This window comes from Sus scrofa, chromosome X (genome assembly GCF_000003025.6).
Source record: "Sus scrofa isolate TJ Tabasco breed Duroc chromosome X, Sscrofa11.1, whole genome shotgun sequence".
Classification (NCBI taxonomy): domain Eukaryota; kingdom Metazoa; phylum Chordata; class Mammalia; order Artiodactyla; family Suidae; genus Sus; species Sus scrofa.
In genome coordinates this window covers 98,989,514-99,011,498 of record NC_010461.5, presented here as the reverse complement: position 1 = coordinate 99,011,498, position 21,985 = coordinate 98,989,514, and the positions used below count along the sequence as shown (strand labels likewise).

At 38.5% G+C, this 21,985-nt stretch overlaps 1 long non-coding RNA gene across 2 annotated transcripts; it reads right to left on the bottom strand.

Moving 5' to 3' along the window:
• On the bottom strand, positions 363-21,071 carry LOC106507021. Of its 2 annotated transcripts, XR_001302687.2 has the most exons (4): positions 18,641-21,071; positions 1,762-1,830; positions 1,008-1,130; positions 363-740 (listed from the first exon to the last, which is right to left on the bottom strand). It is a non-coding gene; the product is annotated as an uncharacterized LOC106507021 (long non-coding RNA). The 2 variants fall into 2 exon arrangements; XR_002340619.1 differs by lacking the exon at positions 1,762-1,830 and having other exon boundaries at positions 18,641-21,063.

Below are 21,985 nucleotides of genomic sequence, written 5' to 3'. Positions count from 1 at the left end.
CTAATTGGAGCTGTTGCTGCCGATCTATGCCAGAGCCACAGCAACGCAGGATCCGAGCCGCGTCTGCAACCTACACCACAGCTCACAGCAATGCCAGATCCCCAACCCACTGAGCAAGGGCAGGGACCGAACCCACAACCTCATGGTTCCTAGTCGGATTCGTTAACCACTGCGCCACAACGGGAACTCCAAGCCTCAGTTTTCCTATCTAGAAAAGTGGATAATAATAGAAGCTATTTGATTTAGTGATAAAAACCAGATCTCTTTAGAGCGCTGTACTTTTAAGCCAACAATTTGTTCTCCAGGAGAGGTTTTATAGCTTTACAACTCATGAATAAAGATGGAAATAAAACAATTTTAAAAATAAATGCAAAACAAAATAGCATTTACTTCATAGTAGTCTTCTGAGGTTTAAAATTAGATCATTTATTTACATTCAGGGCAGAACATTGCACAGATGAACTGGCCAATAAACATTAATAGAGCCTTTAAGAGGCTAATCCAAAGAAACTCACCTACTCTACTTCCATGCAAGACCAGCCTAATCAGGTATAATCTATTTAACCAAGTCATTCACAGAGCTGCAATTGCAGAAGCTACTTTCATTTCTGCTCTTCCTTCCGCTGGTGGCTGGTGAACGTTGCTGACAAGTATAGAGGCAGATAGACACACACAGAGAGGCAGATGTGACACACCAGAAGCTCAGCCAGGATGTGGTCCCAAGCAAGAAGAACTGGAATCTGTCTCATTTCAGAGAGACATGAAAAGGGAGCCAAGCAACATTTTATTTGTGAGAAGTCAATCACAGCAGGAGCCCAGCTAAAATATACTCACACCACCCCAAAGTCCAACACATACACATCCTGGTATGCTTATCAAATAAGCCCTCTTTCTTCCTAAGGAGTCATGGGAATCACACAGAGAGCAGCAGGAGTCATGCCTATTGGCATAATATGATCATTACCCAATCACTATCACCCTTTAAAGTGAGAACCAGCCCTACTCACTTGAGCATAAGCCTATTGGGCTTCAGTCAGGACCTAACAGGACCAGTGCCATTTCCAACGTCTGCTCTTGAACTCCATCCTGACTCTTCATTGTCCAATTACAGCCTATAGGTGTGGGTCTTCCTGAAAGGAAAGGGGTAAGGGAAAGGGTCCTTCACACTGTCATGTTACAATTTGCTCCTGACAAATGTGTGGGGCTCCGGCTTTGAGATCAAAACTCTTGTTTCCCATTTTCTCTCCATATAAGAGTAATTTTCTGTACACACTTAACAATAATTACTAACTACCATTTACTTGGCAATTACTATGCATGAAGCACGATATTATGGCTTTTACACTCATTGTTCTTAATCCTTCAATAATGTGTTAGGTAGGTAGTATTGTCTCCATCTTACAAAGAGGGAAACTGATCTGACTCAGAAAGACTAATTTAGTTACATAAGGTAGTAACTGATAAAGCCAGTACTCAAATAGATAAACCTGGCTCCAAATGGATACATGTCACCATATAACATTTCCGTTCTAGAAAAAGATATTTAACCACATGCATGAAACTAACTACAGGATACAAAGTCTGTATCAGTGAGGCAATGTGAAAGGTATGAGCAAAGACAGAGCAGTTTCATCCAACTCGGAAAATAAAAGCAACAGCATTTGGTTCTGGATTGTAAACCTGCTACTGACTTAGCCTTTCCCTATCTATCAGGAAGGTAAATATTCACATTCCTATTTTAACTTGCTCCCTCTTGATTACCTAAGAAGAATCTGTCTCCTGGTCTTCAGGCTTTCTAAGCAGCCAGGTTCAGTATACTGGTGTATCAGCCTGGGTACACCCAGAAAAAAACAAATGATATAGTAATATTAACATGGAAAGTTTTTAATATAAAGAATTATTCATTCTAACAGGGTATTGGAGTAACTAGGGATTGGCTAGGAAGAAGTAAAGACAACTCTAGCTATAGAAATAGCACTTATAAAGAAGCCATCACTATCCCTAAGGGTAAGATAAGAACACCCAAGGTACAGTTCCTCCTTATCCCCATAACTCGCCTTCAGTAGGTCTGAGATCCAGACACTGATGGAGAGGAGCTAGCCATGGCTAAGCAGAAGGCAGAGAGGTTGCTGTGGTGCCACACCAGTAAAGTTTTCTAGAAATCTGTTCTTTTGGAACTTGTCAGAAACTCACTCTCATGGGGGCTCATGGGAAGTATCTCATCAGAGATACTTCACAACCAAACCACCTAAGAGGTGGTTACCAGAGGGAGAATACAGCAGCTGGGAGCTGCTGGATCCCATGCACTGCAGAAGCCACCTACACTGCAGGAGCTAGACACTGGGGAAGCCACTTGCCCTGCAGGAATCAACTGTGTGAGTTATACATCAACTAGAAAGTTAAAAAATTCTTCTACTATTTCTTTAGCATCTGTCGAGAAAACTTGCTATCATGATAAGGAAAACCATTTTAAAGGCCCATATTCATTTTCACAGATCTGTTAAGGATATATATGGAGATGGAAGTCAAAAACTCATACTGCCAGATCTGTTAATCCTTGGTAGGTTCCCGAGCAGGCTGTTTCTCTTGGTTCTAGCTTCCACCCAGTGCAATGCCTTCTCTCCTTTTCTGCTCTGCCTCCTGCCCAGGAAAAAACCTAAAATATCTTAGTGATTTTAATTTGGTCTAATTCTAGTTAGTAATAAACATGCATAATAGAAAAATTGGAAGTCATCATTTTCTAAAGAGCATTCCTCAGTTCAACCCAAGACATAACCACAATTAACATTTTAATGTATGTCCGTCTATACACATAGAAAAATACAGAGAGGAATTCTCATTGTAGGTCAGTGGTGTTAAGGACCAGGTGTTGTCTCCATGAGGATTCAGCTTCAATCCCTGGCCTCCATCAGGGGGTTAAGGATCAGGCTTTGCTGCAAGCTGCAGCACAGGTCACATGAGGCTCTGATCAGGTGTTACCTTGGCCGTGGCCTAGGCTGCCACTCCAATTCTACCCCTGGCCTGGGAACTTCCACATGCCACAGGTGCAGCCCTAAAAAGAAAAAAGAAAAATAGAGATGTGTGTGTATAATCCTAAATACATGCACACACCCCTGCATGCATCCACACCATCTATATATGTACATCTCTACATCTATGTACATACATTTATATGAATAAATGTATATGTAGGTATTTTTATAAACCAAAGGATGTTTTTATAAACCAAAGGATACAAATACTCAGTATCCTTTTGGTTTTTTATTCTGTAAGACTAAGGGCATTGTATATCTTCCACAGAAGAACAAGGAAAACACCTTGGTTAGTCATGAATTTTTAATCCATAATAACGTGAGAGTAGTTCCTGCTGGTTAAGGCAGAGTTCAACAAGCAATAGGACAAACAAGAGCCCACAGGCTACATCCTGCTCTACACCTGTTTTTATAAATAAAGTTTTATTGGAGCACAGCCATACCCTTTAATTTACATACTGTTTATGGCTGCTTTTATGCTACAACATCCAAGTTGAGTAGTTGCAACAGGGACCATATGGCTACAAAGCCTAAAACATCTACTATCTGGCCTTTTATAGAAAAATTTGCCAATCCCAGGGAATCTAGTTAGCCTGCCTGTGCTAAAATTCCAGCTCCAACATTGACTGTGTGCTTTGAATAAACACTTCAATGCTCTGAGGCTCAGTTTCCTCATCTTCATAGAATGGAAATAATAGCACTTACTTCACAGGGCTATTGGAAAGATTCAGTGAAATGTAAGGTTTTTACAACTGTTACAAAATTATAACCTAATGAAAGCTTGCTACTGTTGTTTTTTATAAGCACACCAAATAGCAACAAAAGCAATCAAACACAGTGAATCTTTGGCCCAGTTACAGACCTTGGAGGGATGGACCTAATCAGCTGTATCCTTTGTTTTTCTTTCAGTACACAAAGTAGATGTTTAGAGAAACAGAAAAATCAGTTTATTTATATAAAAATTTAAGTGTGCCATCTCTTAATCCCTTAGGAGAAGCCCTAGCACAGGAGGCTGAATCCCTCACCCATTCGGTTGGCAGAGTCTAAGAGAGAGTAGAAAAACGGGTTTGAAACAAACCTAGATCTGGACATAAATTTATAATGTGCTTCAGTACATACAAGCTGCAGATTTCCCCTAATCTCATATCACAGTTCCATTTCAGCATCAGTGAGGAGGCTTTGTGTGCCTCAAGATGACACCTTCCCACCAGTATCGTTTTACCCCAAGGTGTGGTGACCCACTCTTCACCTACCAACTAATTTAAAAGCATTAAAACAAAAGTGGTAATAATACCAGATAATAAAAAAAGTAGTTTGATTTAAAACCAGACATTAACACTATTTTCTTAACCCTCTTTAAGTTTTAAATACATGTTTTCTTAAAACAACATTTTTTCTGATGATATTACCACAGAAGTACAAGGAAGGTTCACCTGGATAAACAAAGTAAATTCAGGAAATCTAGAGACAATTATTTCCCTATTTTGAAGCTTTGGGGCTTCCTGTGGTTTGTTGTTGTTGTTTGTTTGAGCAGCTGAGGAGAAATGAACAGGAGTTTTATTCACTTTAGTAGTGTTTTCATTCTACCTTGACTGTTCTTACCAACAGAGATAGATGGGCAGATGGGTGGAGGTACCATGGAAAAGAACAGGACATAATTATGATACTGTGAGACAACATGATACTTTAGTGATCAGCCACACAAATTGGTGCTCATAATTTTTCTTGGTTTTGGTTTCTAGTTCAGATAAAAATAGGTACAATACTTAAAGAGAAAAATAACTTGTTTCATGAATTTTATGCAACTGAACTCATGTTCTCATGATTATTTTTTTCCAGAATTATTCCTCTCTGGAATATGGGGCTATCTCTTTGGGCCACTGCAGGCAGATGAAAATGTGAGAGAGCATGATGCAATAGGTTCATATCCCTACAGTACACTTAAGATAACTATATGGTCTGTTTCCCAAGCATGGGATACAAATAGCTCCAAGTCTCACAGCATAGTTCCATTTCTGCATCAAGGAATCTTGTGACCATCTAAATGATACCCTTAAAACATCACTATACTTCTAGAGGGGAACATGTTGACTTTTGCTCTTGGTTATGGCTCTTTCTGGAATGCCCTGCCTAACCATTTCTGCCTATAGAAATCTTGGCTATCTTTCTGATCCCAGCTCAGTTAGGACTACCTCCATGAAGTTTTCTAGGATTCAAGGACATACCTCTAAAAGATATGACTTCTCCTTTTGCTATGAGATAGAGGATATAAGACAACAAAAGAAATAGAGTGCATGCTAGTGCAGGGAACACTGAGATGGAGTTGCTGGGATAGAGATGGAAGCCTTCTTTGAATTTTACATTGAGTTTTTTCTCCCGAGTTTGAAAATTTTAGTTGAAGTTGTTACAAAAGCTGTAAACTAGTAAACCAAACAGGGTTTACTTAAGACTAGACTGAATCAAAACAGAGAACCACCCCAAGCACACAATCAGCACACAAGTAATAAGCAATGCTAGTTTACCACTGTGGGACAAGAAAGAATATGGAAAAAGACATTCTCCCAGTCCTCTGATGCAGGCATCCAGAAGTGACTCAAACACTGAGAACATCTGGTAATGTAGCCACTACTCTTAAGTATAAGATAGTAACAGCCCTCTCCTAGAAGAATTTCAATTTTATCTGATGGTAAAAATAAACATGAGAAAACCTAAACCCACTTTAACTCCTTACTACATTGACTCAATCACACATTAATGGCTTAACAGAAAGAGAATCCCATTCCCAGACATAAATAATATTTACCTCATCAGTCTCTATTCTTCTAAACATTAATGTCTACTATTTTCAACAAGCTGCTTTCCCCAGATTAAGCAATCAACATAGATGGCTCAGATGTGAAACAGAGATGCCTCAGATGTTGAAACTATCAGAGAGATACTTATAACTTTTTATGTTATGTTAAAGAATTCATTCTATTAAATCAAATATATACTTTGTTACATATATACTTAAATATTTATTTCACTATATATAAAGTGAAAATGATAACAAGCATGAAGAGATGAAGAATTTCAATAGAGATATGGAAACAAAGAAGTTCCAAAAAAAAAAAAATTGTTTTGCTAAACACCTAAACATGGACATCAGATGCATTTCAATAGTGCCCATGCTAGTGCCCCCATTTTAACTTGATTACCTCTGTGAAGATTCCATTTCAGACTTCTGGTGTCACATGTAAGGAAATGGAAGTTACCACTACATCCTAACAACAAAAAACTGAACAGGCTAAAAAAGCAATGACTCTTCTAGGGAAAACCTCAGCCTCCAAGACTAGAGAGACATAAGGCAAATACAGGGAGTTATAGCTTACTAGAGCAGACTTATGAATAGAAATCACCATAGGAACTAATGCCAGGGTAGGAAAAGTGGAACTACAACTGATGAACTGAAGTCTCAGTGTAGGAAACATTATAAATTCAAAATTCCAAGAGGTCTCAGTCATTGGGGGGGCACAATATTGTGAGGGTTATCTCCAGGAGGTCAAATAAGTTCTCACATAAGTACCAGGGCAGAAAAAAAAAAACCACTCAGACTTCTGGCAGGGGGAGCGCATAAAGAACCATCTTGAAATACCTAGAGAACTCTGTTCTTTTTTAAAAGACCTGCCCTCAAGGGAAAGTAACAAGAGTCTAAACTGCTTGGGTATTATCAGAGCTTAACTGACCTAGGGAAGGGAAATACCCAACTCCACCCCACTTCAGCCATCTTGCCCTACCTAAAGGGGTGGGGGGAAACCCTGAGAAGCTCCTATTTCAGAGACATAGGCATACGAGAAGACTGAGACCAAATCATAAAATTATAGAATGTGCCTCCCTCCAAACATCTCACCACATTACTAAAGGGCTATGTACAGTAGCTCCTTTTACCAAGTATATCATGTCTGATTACCATGGGGTGGGGAGGAAATCACAAAGCCTAACAAAAGGAAAAAAAAAACAAAACAGAATGTGAAGAACTATGGTGTCCATCAAAACTAGATATGGCAGGGATGGTAGAATTATCAGACTGGGAATTTAAGAAAACTATTATTAATATGCTAAGGGCTCTAATGGATAGAGTAAATAACATGCAAGAACAGATGGGCAATGTAAGCAGAGATGGAAATCCTAAGAACCAAAAGGAAATCCTACAGATCAAAAACACTAACAGGAATGAAAAATGCCTTGATGGGCTCATTAGTAGCTTGGACACAGGCAAGAAGACATCTCTGAGCTAGAGTATCCATCAATAGAATCCTCACAAACTGAAAATAAAAGTGAACAAAAACTGAAACTCAAGAACAAGACAGAATAACCAAAGACTATGGGACAACTACAAAAGGTAACATATCCATAACGGGAATACTAAATGGATAAAAAAAGAGAATGAAACTGAGGAATTAAAACAATAGTGCCTGAGAAGATTCCAAAATGTCAGACACCAAACCACAGATGCAGGAAGTTCACAACATCAAGAGAAATTTCCTAAATAACAAAGAACTACACCTTAGTTTCCAGTAGTTTGAAGACTATACACCTAAGACCAAAAAAAAAAAAAAAAAAATCATTAAAGAAGCTAGAGGAAAAAACTCATTACCCACAGAGGGGGGAAAAAAAAAAAAGATTTACATCTGCTTTCTCCTCAGAAACATGCAAGCAAAAAGAGTGAAGTGTTTAGAAGAAAAACAAACAAAACCACCAACCTAGAACTTTGTACCTTATACAATCATCCTTCTGAAGTGAAGAAGAAATACTTTGTCATATAAACCAAAAAAAAAAAAAAAAAAAAAAAAAAAAGGGATTCGTTGCCAGCAGACCTGCCTTGGAAGACCGATTAGAAGTTCTTTGGAGAGGAGGAGATCTATGTAAAGAAAGGAAGAGCACCAAAGAAAAAAGGTAAAGTAAGAATATCTTATTCTTACTGGTTACAGTTTGCTCAAAATTTTAATACCAGTAATGCTCAAAAGAATACCAACAATGTTGCTTATTTATAGACACAGGTGTAATACTGAGATATTGCATGTTTTTTTCAAGACCACTCCAATAAAATTGAAACAAAGCAAGTCACATGAATGTTTTAGTTTCCAAGTGCATGTGAAAGTTTATGTTCAAATTATACTGTAGTATGTTAAGTGTGCAACAGTAGGTTAAGCGTGCAACAGTATTTTGTCTAAAAAATGTACATACATTAAAATACATTTTATTGATAAAAAATGCTAATTATCTGAGCCTTCAGAAAGTGGTAATTTTTTGCTAGTGGAGGGACTTGCCTTGATGTTCATGTCTGCTGAATGATCAGGATGCTGGCTGCTGAAGGTTATGTTGGATATGACAATTTTTTAAACAAAGACAAAAAGCAAATCTGCCACACCAACTCCGTTTTACAAAGGATTTCTCTGTAGCATGCAAAGCTGTTTGATAGCAGTTACCCACAGTAAAACTTGTGTCAAAATTAAATTTAATCCTCTCAAATCCTGCCACTGCTTTATCAACTATGTAATATTCAAAATTCTTTGTTCACATTTGAACTGATTACAAAAATAACCAGAAAACAAATTTTAAATATCAAAAAGTATATACTTATTGCTAAGTACTTTAAATGTAAAATAAAACTAAATGCTCCAATCAAAAGGCATAGTGAAAGAATGTATGAAAAAAAACAAAAGACCGATCTATACACTGCCTAGAAGATATTCATTTCAGATCCAAAGACAGACACAGAGTAAGGGATGGAAAAAAGGTATTCAATGCAAATGGAAATAGAAGTATTGCTACCCCAGCTTTCATTAGGCACAATAGATTTTTTTTAAGTCTGTAACAAGAGACAAAGCACACTGCATAATGATAAAAACACCAATACAACAAAAATATATCATTTTAAATATATACGCACATAGAATACTAACAGACACAAGAAATTGACAGTAACACAATAATAGTAGGGGACTTTAACACCCTACTTACATCAGTGGCCAGATCATCCAGACGGCAAATAACCAAACACTTGTTTTAAACACATTAGACCAAATGGACTTAAAAAGATACATATAGAACATTCCATCCCAAAGCAGCTAAGTTTACATTCAAGTGCACATGGAATATTCTCCAGGATAGAGAATGTGATATACCATAAAATAAGGCTCAGTAAATCTAAGACTGAAATCACAAGCATCTTTTCTAACCACACACCATGAGACTAGAAGTCAACTACAAGAGAAACCCTGCAAAAACAAAACAAAAACAAAAAAACATGGAGGCTACACAATATGCTACTCAACAACAAATGGGTCACTGAAAAAAATCAAAGTAAAAAAAAAACAACAACCTAGAAACAAAGGAAAACAAACACAACGAACCAAAAATCTATGTGACCCAGCAAAAAGCAGTTTTAAGAAGGAAGTTTATAGCAATACAAGCCTACCTTGGGAAACAAGAAAATCTCAAACCACCTAACCTTACACCTAAAGGAACTAAAGAACATAACAAATCCCAAATACTAGAAGAAATCAAAAGATCAGAGCAGAAGTAAAATTGATACTAGAACAAAGAAGATGAAACAACAAAAAAAAAAATGGTGCTTTGAAAAGATAAAGCGGATGAAATTTTAGCCAGACATGTCAAGGAAAATAAAAAACGAGGGTCTAAATCAGTATTTCAGCAATGAAAATAAATTAAAATTGAGAACACATGGAATTCCCATTGTGGCTCAGCAGTAACGAATCTGACTAGAATCTATGAGAATGTGTGTTTGATCCCAGTAGGTTAAGGATCTGGTATTGCCATGAGATGTGATGTAGAGCACAGACATGGCTCAGTTCCTGCATTGCTGTGGCTGTGGTGTAGGCCAGCAGCTACAGCTCCAACTCGACCCCTAGCCTGGGAACTTATATGTGTGGCCCTAAAAGGCAAAAAAAAAAAAAAAAAAAAAAAAAAAAAACAAAGCGCGCACACACACACACACACACACACGGCAAAGCGCGCGCACACACACACACACACACACGGCAAAGCGCGCGCGCACACACACACACACGGCAAAGCGCGCGCGCACACACACACACACAAAGCGCGCACACACACACACACAAAGCGCGCACACACACACACAAAGCGCGCACACACACACACAAAGCGCGCACACACACACACAAAGCGCGCACACACACACACAAAGCGCAAAGCATAAAAGAAAAAAAGCAAAGCATAAAAGAAAAAAAAAGCAAAGCATAAAAGAAAAAAAAAACTGAGACCACAGATTTAACAGAATCAGGGATTATTATGAACACTTATGCACCAAGAAAATGGACTACCTAGAAGAAATGGATAAATTCTTAAGAACGTACAGTCTCCCAAATTAACATCTATCCTTCTCCAACTATTCCAAAATATTAAAGATGAAAGAACATGTTACTAACTCATTCTACCAAGCTAGCATCACCTGAATACCAAAACCAGACAAAGTCACCAAGAAAGAATTTTATAAGCCAATATCACTGATGAACATAGATGTAAAAATTGTAACAAAATATTAGCAAATATTAGCAAATAGAACTTAACAACACAACAAAAAGTATCACACATCATGATCAGGTGGGATTTATCCCAGGATGCAAGAATGGTTCAAAATCCACAAAAGAAAATAAGGAGTTCCCCCTGTGATGCAGTGGGTTAAGAATCAGATTGCAGTGGCTCAGGTCACTGCAGAGGCATGGATTTAGTCCTCAGCCCAGTGTAGTGGGTTAAAGGATCTGGTGTTGCCTCAGCTGGGTGTAGGTCATAGCTGTAGATCAGATTCAATCCCTAGTCCAGGAACGTCCATATGCTGTAGATGTGGCCATAAAGTAAATAAATTTTTTTAAAAATCAATGTGATACATCATATTAATAAACTGAATTTAAAAAAATCACATGAACATCTCAATAGATACGGGAAAACCTCTTGATAAAACTTAGCCATTTATGGTAAAAAAAAAAAACTCTCCACAAAATGCACATAAAGGGAACATACCTCAACATAATAAAGACTGTACATGACAAATGCACAGCTCAATGGTGAAAAGCTGGAAACATTTCCTCTAAGATCAAGAGCAAGATGAGGATGCCCACCCTCACCACTTTCATTCATTACAGTATCCTAGCCAAGAACAGACAAAAAAAAGAGAAATCTAAATTGGAAAGGAAGAAGTAAAACTGGCACTGTCTACTGATGACATGAGTCCTAAAGACACTACCAAAAAAAAAAAAAAAAAAAAAAAAACCCCAACTACTAGTACAAAATGAATTCAAAGTTTCAGAATACAAAGTTAATATACAGAAATTTATCCATTTCTATACACTAACAGACTACCCAAAGAGAAATTAAGAAAACAATCCCATTTACAACTGCATCAAAAAGTAAACTAATCTAGTAACAAATCTAATCAAAGAGGTAAAAGACTTGTACTCTGAAAACTAAGACATTAATGAAAGAAAGTGAAGATGACATAACAAATGGAAAGATACATTGTGCTCATGGTTGAAAAAGTTAATATTGTTAAAATGACCATACTACCAAAGAAATCTATATATTCAATGTGTTACCTTTCAAAACACTAAAGCCATCTTTCACAGACCTTCAATAAAAATATTTTAAAATTTCTAAAGACGCACAAAAGACTCCCAATAACCTAAGCAACCTTGAGAAAGAACAAAGCTGGAGGTATCACATGCCCTGATTTTAAACTGTACTACAAACCTATAGTCATCACAACAGTATGACATAGGAGATCCCCTGGTAGCACAATGGGATTGGCACAACAGGATTGGCAGCATCTTAGGAGCACTGGAACATGTCGCAAGACATGTTTCTACAATATTTTCTTAGCCTCTTTGCTGAAAACCCCATCTTGTCCTGCTTTACTTCATGCCATCTTCCTGCTTGAAAAACTGTCACAGTGCTGGTAAATGACTTTAGAACAAAGAGCTAAAGGCATAAGCTATTCATAGGGTCAGCTGAATGAGGACATAATGCATTGGTCTAGGCACGCCGTTTGCACAAGCATGATAGGTCCTCTAAGGAATAAGACAGAGGAACCTCATGACCAAGTGGTTTATGAGTGGTCGTTAGCAGAGTATACATTAGCAAAGAGAACCAAAGTGCAAACCTAGGCACACCGGGTTGCCGCAAACAGACATGCCATTTGCGGAAGCACAGTGAGGATTCTCTGGAATGCTATGCATAGATAGCTAACCCAAATGCTAGTGATTGTTATATGCCTAAGGGTCAGAGTAAAAGCTTAACCATCTACCAGCTAAGTGACTTTTAAAATAATAAAAGAACTTATACAATAATAAACCCTACATCCTCCACAACAGCCCCTTCCTCACTTGACTCATCCTAAAGAGCACAGTAAAAGCAGTGTGGTTTCTTGAGGTGGTGCTCTTGGTCCCTGAGACCTTGAGTCCCCTGGTTGCCACCTTTACTTAAGACAAATGTCTCTGTGTCTTGTTTTATGTTAACTTTTTTCCTTAAGTTTCACAGCACCCATTCTTCAGCCCCATCCTGCTGAGCTGGTCTCAGCAGGAACACAGGTTAGATCCCCAGCCCAGCACAGTGTGTTAAGGATCCGGCCTTGCCACTGCAGTTTAAATCTGATCCCTGGCCTGAGAATTCCCTATGCCACAGGGTGGCCATAAAAGGAAAAAGAAACAAAGGAAAAAAACAGTATGACACTGACACAGGAAGATATATGGATCAATGGAACAGAACAGCAAGCCCCAAAATAAACCCATACTTCTATTGTCAATTAATCTATGACAAAGGAGGAAAGACTATACAATGGGGAAAAGGCAGACTCTTCAAAAATGGTACTGGGAAAACTGGACAACTACATGCCAAAGAATCAAATTGGACTACTTTCCCACACCATATACAAATATAATCTCAAAATGTATTAAGGACTTAAAGACCCCAACCATAAAACCCAGGAAAAAAAAAAAAAACATAGGAAGTACTCTTTGACATTGGTCTTAGAATATTTTTTGGATTTCTTTGAGCAAGGGAAACAAAAGTCAATATAAACAAATGGAGCTATATCAAACTAAGAAACTTTTGCACAACAAAGGAAACTATAAACAAAATGGAAAGGCAGCCTACTGAATGGGAGAAAATATTTGCCAACAATATATCTGATAAGGTGTTAATATCTAAAGTATACAAAGAATTCACACGACTCAACAAAAAACAAACCTAATTTTAAAAAACAGACAGAAAACCTGAATAGACATTTTTCTGAAAATGACATACAGATGGCCAATAAGCACATGAAAAGATGCTCAACACCACTAATCATCAGGGAAATCAAAGTCAAAACCACAAGGAGATGCCACTTCATACTCATCAGAATGGCTATTGAAAATGACAATAAGTAAGTGTTAGTTAGGATGTGCAGAAAAGGGAACCCTGCTGGTGGGATCATAAATCAGTATGTCCACTATGGAAAACAGTATGGAAGTTCCTCAAAAAATTAAAAATAGAACTACCATATGATCCAGCAATTTCTTTTCTGGTATTTTCCTGAGGAAAACAAAAACACTATTTTGAGAAGACATAGGAATTGCAGCATTTTTTACAATAGCCAAGCTAGGGAAGCAACCAAGTAATCAATAGATGAATGGATAAAGAAGATGTGGTATACATATACAATGGAGTATTAATCAGCCATCAAAAAGGAATATTGCCATTTGCAACATGGATGGATATTGAGTATATTATGCTAAATGAAGTAAGTCTGAGAAAGACACCATATGATCTCATGTATATGTGGAATCTAAAAACTAAAACCAAAACCAGATTCACAGATATAGAGAGCAGGTGGTTGCAGATGGGAGAGGTCAGGGGGCAAAATAGGTGAGGGGATTAAGAGGTGCAAACCTTCAGTTATGAAACAAGCAACAACGATGTAACATACAGCATAAGGAATATGGTCAGTAATATTAAGTTTGTACAAAGATTACTAGATTTATGATGATCATTTCATAATGCATACAAATGTCAAATCACTATGTATTATACCTGAAATTAGCCTAATATTCCATGTCAACTGTAATTTTTTAAATTTTTATTAAAAAATACAATATCTCTGAAGTACAATAAAGCAAAGCATAATAAAACAAGGTATGCCTATACTCTTTCTTTTGCTTTCTTGGAATCAGGAATATGATCTTGAAGGTGAATCACCTTCAACCACATAAGCATGGAGTATACTCTAGAAGATGGTAGAGCAACAAGATGGAAGAAACCTAATTCCTTGAATGACTGTGAAGGAAAGTTGAGGGAGGAGGTAGATGGGCTCCTGAGCTGAGAATAGCTGAGACTTTTTAGGCTGAGTAAATCGGGCCTTGCTTATCTTTGACACCTCAAAGAGAAAGTTAATGGCAGGAGCTGAGCTTTGCTCAAGTATAAAGATGACCACTTTAATCACTCCTGGGGTCAAGGAGACCTCCCCAATCACATATGCACAGTAAGACTCCTAGGGGTCAAAAATGGAGGGAGCACAAGGCCGTAAAATAAGTCCCGATACCGTCCCAGAATCCTTTGCTCCAGAATGAAGCTTGGCCAAAGATGCACACACTTATTGGGGAGGGTCCTGTTTCCAGTCATATGTGAGAAATAACAAGATAACTGGCCAAAGGAAAACAGAGACCCAGAAGAAATGTCCTAAGTGATTTAAATCACCTCTCTGGTGTGCTCCTCATTGAGGAGGACGCCCACACCCATGCTCCTCTTTTGGGTATTTTACTGCCTTGCCTTTGTCTTAAACTAATTCTCTGTGTGCTCTCCCATATGTTGTACTGTGTTTTTAATAATAAACTTTATACCTGTTTTTAAAAGTCTTTGCCTCCTTGAAACATTCTGGCTTTTAATGGGGGACAAGCATCAGGGAAATTCTGATTCTAGCCTCTAGCTAGTCTCGTGGCTAGGATTCTGGTTTTCAACCAGGCTTCCCAGGTTCAAATCCTGAGCAGAGAATTAAGATCTCATTTTCAAGACATCAATCACTGCTGTCTCTCTGAGATCAAAGCCACCACGCCAGACCTGATCCACTCATCTCTGAACTATTCCATTAATGCAAATAAATTTCTATCTTAATTAAAATTTGATGGAAATCTTCATTACGACAGCATATTAGACTTTGCCCTAAAGGAAGAAATTAGATCCCATCTAACTGATCATACACATTTGAGAGGTGATTATCACACAGGATAGTATGGGAGTGCAAGTGAATGGGAACATGAGGAGGATTAGATTTTAAGTACAGTTAGTATATGTCAAAGCTTGACTTTGAAGTTCGCATGACTCTAAAGATCATGGCCTTAAATTCTAACCAATGGTTCTTAAATTCTTAATGCATCAAAATGAACCGAACCACTTGTTAAAGTACACATTCTCAGCATTTATCTCCAACAATTCTGATACTAGAAATCTAGTTTTTTGGCCATGCCCATCGCATGCAGAAACTCCCAGGCGAGGGGTTAAACCCATGCCACAGCAGTGACAACACTAGATCCTTAACCCACTAGGCCACCAGGAAACTCGAGAAATATAATTTTAAAGAAGTACCTTAGTTGATTCCTATCTATAGCCAAGTTAGAAAAGAATAGTCTATTACAGTGTTTCTCTTTCTAGATCACTCAAGCTCTCAGAAAACTCCAATTGTTGGATGGTTCCTGGTCACCTCAGGGAAGAAGGAAGGAAAAGCAGCAAGAACCTCATCTCTCTCACTGGCAACATTTGCTATACTTTTTTCCTCACAGGTCTGAAATTTGGCTAACAGTATGGGGGCCCAAAAAAGAGTACCTTTCAGTATATAACAGCAGGAAACCCATCCACATTCTAACTATGCAGACCTTGGCTTCGAAGACTTCTCCTTAGCAATTTACATTCTTTTCCCTGAAGGCCACTCTGTCTTTCAGAGTGAATACGTAAAGACAAGACCTGGTTAAAAAAAAAAATTTAAAGGGCCATACTACTCCATTATTTTCCCAAAGCTCCTAAAAGGCAGGGAACCCAAATTCCAAATACTGCCTGGCCTATGTAATTTATTCTTACAAGTTATATGGGGTTCATATTTGCAGAAAAAAGTTTGATAAATTTGATCTTTTGAAGGCGCCATGGGAACACATTTGGCAATTAATCCATATTCTTATTTTATCTGGATTAATGTTAGTGATTTCATGAACACACCTTCAGAATTAAAGACAGACTTATGTTTTTACATATATTCATGTTTATTAGATAACCTACGTAGACCATCTCTACAGTAATTTCTAACACTCTAGATTTCTGGACTGTAATGCAAATTTTGACAAGGCAGGCAAAACTGGGTCTTGAGAAGCTCAGTGCAAAGCAGCCTTCACTACAAGATGCTATCCTCCAATATCAGCCTTAAATAGGAGAGGGTTTGTTAAAGTATCAATAAATTTTTATGTATTATGTAAAAGGGATGGATTGTGATGGCTACTGATTAATGACAGTAATCTACCATAAGAATAGGATATTTGGGGAAATTTTCCATATTATTTTACCTTTTTTGAATGGTGGGATCTCACTTATAGGCCTAGAGTCAGCCAAAGTCCCTCTGGCCCTAAAATCTTAAGGTTCTATCAAGCAATGAAGTATAGTGAAAAGAACTCTCAAAAAGTTAGGCATTCCAAGGTCAAGTTCCGAGGAAGAAAATGCCTAGTTTGCATGGGTACAGACAGTGTAGCTGAACAGACTTATGGGGAAAGAAATAGAATATGAAGTTAGAGAAGTAACGAGGGTCCAGATCATGGAGGGCTCTAAGCCTGTTGGAATTACTTGGGTTTTAATGTGATATGGGATCATTGGAAAGAGGATTTTAGACATTATCCAAATTATGAATTAACAGAATCACTCTGACTGCTGTATTGGGAATAGACTGTATTGGTGTAAGCAGAAAGACCAGTTAGGAGGATATTGTAATCATCAAGATGAGAGAGCCTTACAGCTTGAATTAAGGAGGAAGAAACAGGGTAGAAGAGAAACAGATGAGGTTTTCTTCATCTTGTCACCAAACTGTACCAATGACAAAAGGCCATATGGCAACACTTTTACAATAACATCATTTTCCAATACAAAAAGCCATACCACCCCTTAAATGCTTGATGTTTTTATTCTCCATATTGTAAATATTTACTTCTTAGTTGTCCCTCAGGTATTACTTTCCTAATTATACAGTGCACTCAATGGCCTGCTGTCTCAATACTAATAGCACGTTTGTTAGCTGACAGAAATTCAGGCAAGAAGTCAGAAGATAAAATTTTTGTGAAACTGCTATAGATAAGGATAGATATTAAAAGCTCAGCCGGGACTGTATGTGAGTTAAGTAAAAGACGGATAAAAAGAAGGCACTAGTATGCAATTACTCTGTTTGCTTCCCTTAAAAGTCCAGCGCAGTTGTATTTCCTTTATCACATTAAGTTGATTATGGACCTTGTATTTTCATCACTCCAGGAACTATAACGAAGGCCATGTATTGGTCTAATCCTAGATTACAATTCAAATAAAAAAAACCAGAAAGCTAGCATTAATGCCATAAACTGATTCAAATAATCTAATTCAGCTGATCTCTTGCAGGAACACTAACACAAGTTTCTCTGCTAGATTAATTAGAGAAGAAAAGATATATAAGAAATAAGGAAATACTTCTTTTCTGACATTAGCTAAATGATCCATGTTTGGGATAGCTGGAACAGAAGCTAAGCTACAAATCCCATGGCAGTACCAAAAATACCTTTTTTAAAAAGGTTAAATATTAACAACACATGATCACATATAGGCTGCAAGTATACTGTGTTTAGTCCAAATAGTTTAAAGGTCAGGAGATTTCACAGTAAAAATATGGTCATTAGCATTTTTTGAAAGATTGAGGGATACAGGCTATATTCACACATGACAAAAACAATGAAGAGACATTAGTCAATCACCACCACTACAGTTAGATAAATAAGAAGCAAACCTATCTCAAAATTAAATTAGAAGTCAACAATCTTGGTGTGAGTCACAGCCTCTCCATTAAATAGTATGACCTTCAGAAAACCAGTTAGTTGCTCTGGGTTGCAGCTTTCCTACCTAAAAAAAAGGCTGGGGGTGGGGTTTGGACACAAATCTCACTCTCAGAAATGTTAAAGAACACACAGTCACACAACAAGGGCAAGTAAAGGATTACTCAACAAAGGATGCCAGAGATAAGCTGTTTAGAAAAAAGGAAAAATCAGCTGAGATCCAAACGTCATAACACATGCCAATATAACTTCAGAGAGATAAGGAGATACGTCGTAAAAATTCACAAGGAAAACAAGAAGAAAAGATATCCTTGGAGAGTCTCATCATCAGATGGTAAGGAATTTTGTATATTTAAAGAATATGGAAGAAACAGAAAAGGAAAACATTGGGAAATTTTCTACAGAGAAAAGGAAAACCAGGATACTTAGGAACAGTAACAAACACAGGAGGCAAATGCAAAATGAGAAAAACACAGCAAAAAGGACAAAAGGCTTATGTCCTACCCCAATTTGATGGCATCTCCCTCTCTCGGTCCTCAACAGAAGGGAAGGCAGGAAATAAACTCTGACCCAGTAACCGGAGGGGAGCTGTTTAAGTTCACGGGCCTGATAACCATGTGACTGCTCCACGCCAAATCAGAGGGTTGTTGCTAAAAGCCTGAGTAACCAACCACCCAATAGCAGCCACCTGTAACTAAGCTCCACGGGGTAGGCAGGACAGAGGTTAGTCCCCAATTTGGTAGATGAGAAAACTGAGGCCCAGAAAAGGTAAACTGAGATTGCAAAGTCGTAACAACTGGCAAGCATTTGAAGCAATTCTGGAACCCAGCTGGGGTTCTGCCTCAGTCGACCCATCTGTGACATGAGGAAGTTAGATCAGACCCGTGGTTCTCCAAGCGCAGTGCCCAGGCCAGCAGCATCGGCCTCCCAAGGGAACTTGCTGGAAATGCCAATTTTCAGGTCACCCCAGACCCCGGAATCCTGACCTCTGGGTGGGACCCAGCAATCTGTGAAGCAGCCGCTGTGAAGGATGGAGCGGGAGGAGGGGAAGGTGACACGACGGATGCCCAGGGGAGTAGGGAGACATTAACCTTCGTGTGGAGGAGGCAGCTGGTGAAGGCCAGGAGGAGGGATTGGGGGACCAAAGATGCTGAGGGACTATGGTGCTGAGGGACTGCCCATCATCCTTCACCACCCACACCCTCCTGGGCCTCCTGTCTTAATGAGGGGATGCAGGACACTTGAGCAACTTGGCCTCACAGCTACTGAGGGGGAAGATAAAGGCCCTGAGGTGGGAAAGCAAAAGCCCCTCAAGCTGTGCCCAGGAGGCTCATTTTCTGCCACAGAGGCTGTGGCACTGGCATCGGAATGTGTCACGAATGAGGGGGCCAACCATGTTGCTGAGGACAGGAAACAAGAAAAGAACTGTTGAGGGGAAGCAAATTCCTCAAGCTGATGAATCCTCCAAAAAAAAATGTGGTGATTCAGTTGGAGGGTGTTCAAACTTCTTTCAAGACTTGAATAATGTTATTGACTTAATGCCCTAAGAAAACTCTAGACAGAATAGGCAAAAATAAAATTCAAACATCATAAAGCAATTTGTGATACCAGGAGAAAATATGCCTGTCTCTATCAACCTGCTTGCTAAGAGATACAAAATCATCTTATGAGCCTACAGATGATGAAAATAAATAGAAACCAGGTGTTGAGGAGGCAGTTGTTGAGAAAACACAAAAGAAAAAACTTTAGAAAAAGTCTGAAGGTAAAAGCTACCCAAAAAGAATTTTTTATTTTAGGTTGAAAGTTTTGAAGAATGCAGAGTTACTCAGAAAATGTGGTTCAGAAACTCGATGAGCCTATTTTAGAACATCTGAAAGATATTTGGCTCAAATTCCCAGATGCTGGTGAGCCTATGAGTTTCACAGTAGAATTTCTCTGAACCCAGTGAATGTATCTCAAAGGAGGTGCTGACTAAAACATATATAATAAGGTCATACCCAGATGATTCTGATCCTTCTCTCGTGGACCACAAATTATAAGCTGCACTGGGTGCCAAGTACATTGAAGAAGAATGTCACTCAGAATGCATTAAGCAACCTGATAACAAAGGAAATGGAACTTCTAGAATAGGGGACAAAACAACTTTCAAAGACTCATACTTCAGTTACTTTTGAACTCCTGAAATGCCGAAGTTTGGAGTACAGTGGGGTTGTTACAGCTAAAATTCTTGAAGATCATCAATTGTGTTTTTTTTTTTCCATGAGCATACAAAATCAATATTATATGGGACAGGACAAGGCACATAGAATGACAATGACTATGACATAGGGGAAAAAATCAAGTGAAAAGAAAAAGAAAAGAAAGAGGAAGAAAAAGATTAACTAGAAGGAGAAGGAGAACCCTAAAACAAATGCACTTTTGCAGGGTGCAGGGTGCAAGGGGCAGTGAGCCACGGGTGATATGTATCATTAAAGAATAGCCTCAACAAACTGTGCTGCTAATAGCTTCTTTTTAAAAAAAATCTAGGTGGCTAAATAAGAAGTTTTAGAAGGTTTTAAGACCAGTGCTTTCTTAGAATTTCAGTGGTCCCCACTTTTCTGCCAAATGTAGAATTCACTGCATCCTTGAACTTCCATAGTTTGGTTCTTGTTAAGTACTTTTGTCAAAGCTATGAGCCTACTTCTGAAAAATATCAGAATCCATAATGGAAACCAAGAGTGCTTTAGAAAAACTTCCTGAGAAATCAACTGAAATAGTTTTCAAGCTAGCTTGTATGACTTGTACCTTCATCATTGTGTCATAGAAATCCAGTCTCTTGTACTAACAAATAAACAATGCACTTTTTTTTTTCTTAGGGCCACATCCACTGCATATGAAGGTTCCCAGGCTAGGGGTCCAATTAGAGCTACAGATGCCAGCCACAGTCACAGCAATGTGGGATCTGAGCCACGTCTGCAACCTATACCACAGCTCACAGCAACACCAGATCCTTAACCCACTGAGCAAGGCCAGGGATCGAACCCACAACCTCTTGGTTCCTAGTCAGATTCGTTTCCGCTATGCCACAATGACAACTCCAACAATGCACTTTTAACCTGACCATGTGCATAGTTAAGAGTTCCAGTAAGACCATCTTCAGTAACTGTTAGTTTACTTGAGGGTCTTTGTACTGATGATTCAAGTAAAAGAAACAGAGTCAGGTGATTCATCACTCAGGAGTTAAAAATGTCTTATCTTTATTTTATACCTGTCATGAAATACATTTAAACTTAACAAAGCAGTTTTGGTAGCATTCTACCTTCTAGGAATACTATCTTTTCACCTTTAGGTCAACTTGTATCAGATTATTTTGTTGAAGGAAGGCTAAAATACCAATGGGGAAAAGATGCTGTAGAGCAGTGGTTCTCAAGCGTGGCTCCCAATGTGATGATCTAGGAGACCACGTGGGGCAGCTGAACCCAGCCCTGCACCTTTGCTAAGGCAACACAGGAGAAGAAGCTCACTTTCACCTAAGGTAAGACCAGCCTTAATTCACTGGCTTGAAAGTATTGCAGGTAAAGTGACCAGGACAGCAAAGACTCACCTGGGGAGGAGACTAGAACTCCCTGGGCCTGAGCTACCTACCTCTCTGAGGGTAATGATTGGGTGGTGGTTTTGGAGAAAAGTGTTGCAAAGCTGGTGACAGAAAAATACAGATACTACAATGCCATTTACATAAAGTTTTACAACATGCAAAAAATACTATGTATTTTGGGCTATAAGGGTATATTTAACAATGTGTTTCATTCCCATAAATGTAGGCAAAGTAAAAATATGCATGGAAATGAAACAACAAATCCACGACACCAC